Source organism: Portunus trituberculatus, chromosome 46, assembly GCF_017591435.1.
Source record: "Portunus trituberculatus isolate SZX2019 chromosome 46, ASM1759143v1, whole genome shotgun sequence".
NCBI lineage: Eukaryota > Metazoa > Arthropoda > Malacostraca > Decapoda > Portunidae > Portunus > Portunus trituberculatus.
In genome coordinates, this window is record NC_059300.1 from 31705235 (window position 1) to 31707734 (window position 2500).

The 2500-nt window shown below is 41.5% G+C and overlaps 1 protein-coding gene across 1 annotated transcript in view; it reads left to right on the top strand.

Moving 5' to 3' along the window:
* LOC123519799 overlaps positions 1 to 2500 on the top strand; it is a 34366-nt gene that overhangs the window by 10188 nt on the left and 21678 nt on the right. The gene's annotated exons all lie outside the window — the stretch shown is intronic.

Sequence of the window (2500 nt, forward strand, 5' to 3'; positions counted from 1 at the left end):
GACTGTTAGGATTAAATCTGGAAATATTGTATTGGTGAGAGACTGACTAGTAAAAGTGTGATGTGATTAACACCAGCTCAATACGGAAACACTCTTGATATACATACACAAAGATTAGAAGTGTTGTTCTTAATTTTCATTTATTGGTGAATGAAAAGTATTAGAATTAAACATCTGGTGATCTTGGCATGGAAGATAAAAATATGAGGTATCTGATAGCATTTCAATATTAAAGATACAGTAAAAATCGAAATATAAGAAGATTTTCGTTTGGTTCATATACAAAGACGAACGAAAACTATTAGTATTAAACATCTGGTGATCTGACAGCATTTCAATATTAAAGATACAATAAAAAAGAAATATAAGAAAGTTTTCGTTTGATTTATATACATAGGCGAACGAAAACTATTAAAATTAAACATGGAGGCGTTTCAGTATAAAATATATTTCTGAATATTACATTGTTGTCCTGAAAGTATTCGAGGCTTTAACTTTTCCTCTTCAGTTTTGTGAGACTTATTAGCACTACTAGTACTGCCGAGCCTTTCCCGGAAATTGGAGAATCATGTAATAAAAACTGAACATACATAAGTAATAATTATTGGTGTAGCTGTGAATGCCATCAATTGTTGAGTTATGTAGCGTAAAATGTCATGTGTGGGTGTGGATCCTCTTGGAACAAAAAGCGTAGAAAGTGTTCAGAAGTGGAAAGAGAGAGAGAGAGAGAGAGAGAGAGAGAGAGAGAGAGAGAGAGAGAGAGAGAGAGAGAGAGAGAGAGAGAGAGAGAGAGAGAGAGAGAGAGAGAGAGAGAGAGAGAGAGAGAGAGAGAGAGAGAGAGAGAGACAGAGAGAGAGACAGAGAGAGAGAGAGAGAGAGAGAGAGAGAGAGTGAACAGAGACAGAGACAGACAGACAGACAGAGTTTGTGAACAGAGACAGAGAGAGAGAGAGTGAGTTTGTGAAAGTCCTGCTTGAAAACATTTGCAAATTAATGATTTACACCAAACTCTCGTGTCGACCATTCGTGTTGTCGAGCTCTGGTGCAGCACGCCTGGCCCTCCTCACCCTCCCCTCACCCTCCCATCACCCTAACACATCCCTCACTTTAACCCTCACCCTTATCCTCCTCTCACCCGCCGTTCCACTGAGGCAGAGCGGTCGCTTCGTCCACGTGGAAATTCGTATATCGCGGCTGGAAACCCTTTGTTAGAGTCCCGTGCATGCCTCAGCGCCGGGAAGATCTGCAGGCGAAGAAACATTGTTGCATTCCCTCCCCGCATGTAAAGACTGTCAGGGGTAAGGGAACACTCTAAGAAGGGAGGAAGAGGACAACAGAAAAGAATTGCTACTTAGTTTCGACTTCACCTATAGAACAGAATGAGAGGCGAAGAAATATGTTGTTGTATTCTTTCTCTGCATGTAAAGACTGGTCAGGGGTAAGGGAACGCTAAAAAAAAAAAGGAGAAAGTAGACGAAAGAAAAGAAAAGCTGCTTAGTTTCGACTTTACCTATAGAAAAGAGTAAGAGGTGAACGAATTTTGTGTTGTATTTGTTCTCAGCATGTAAAAACTGGTCATCGGTACTAAGACACTCTAAAAAGGGAGAAAAAGGACGAAAGAAAAGAAATGCTACTTAGTTTCGACTTTACCAATAGAAAAAAACGGTGTAATTAATGAATAAAGAGGAAACATTTACAGTTCTAAGTTGAGAAGATGAAAAGGGCGATGTGTTTCAGCCTTGAACTCTTTTTGACATTACTTTTCCCCGACAAAAAGATGAAATGAAGGGAAAGAAAATGAAGGAAGGTAAAGGAAAGGGCAGAAAGCATAAAAGCTCTGTTGTCACGTACTAGACTATTGACTCTTGGTGCACCTTTTTTTACGACGACTGACAGTTTGATGGGGCTCCATAGCATTGTCTTGCCTCAAGCTAGCAATCAGAACTTTGTGAATGCGTCTCTCTCTCTCTCTCTCTCTCTCTCTCTCTCTCTCTCTCTCTCTCTCTCTCTCTCTCTCTCACACCTAATCTGTCTCTTCTCTTACCTATAACATTCCCTTCTCATTCCAAGACGAAGAGGAACGGTTGAGAGAGAGAGAGAGAGAGAGAGAGAGAGAGAGAGAGAGAGAGGGAGAGGGAGAGACGGGACGACGGACTCAAGGAAGGAATGAGGGGAATTAAGAATGAATGGAGGGCGAGTGGGAGGCAATAATTAACAGCAGCATTGAGACGGTGTGGCGCGCTGGGGAGAAAGTTGTGAGGGACGAGGCAGAATGAGAGGAAAAAATTGGTAGAGTGGAAGGAAGGAAGGAAGGAGGAGGGAGGAAATGGGTGAAAGTGTGGAAGGAAGGAAAGAAGAGAGGAAATTGTTGAAAGTGGAATGAAGGAATGAAGGAAGGAAGGAAGGAAGGAAAATAGTGAAATTTTGAAAGGAAGGAAGGAAGGAAGGAAAGGAGCGAGGTAAATGTTGGACGTGTGGAAGGAAGAAAGGAAGGAAGGGA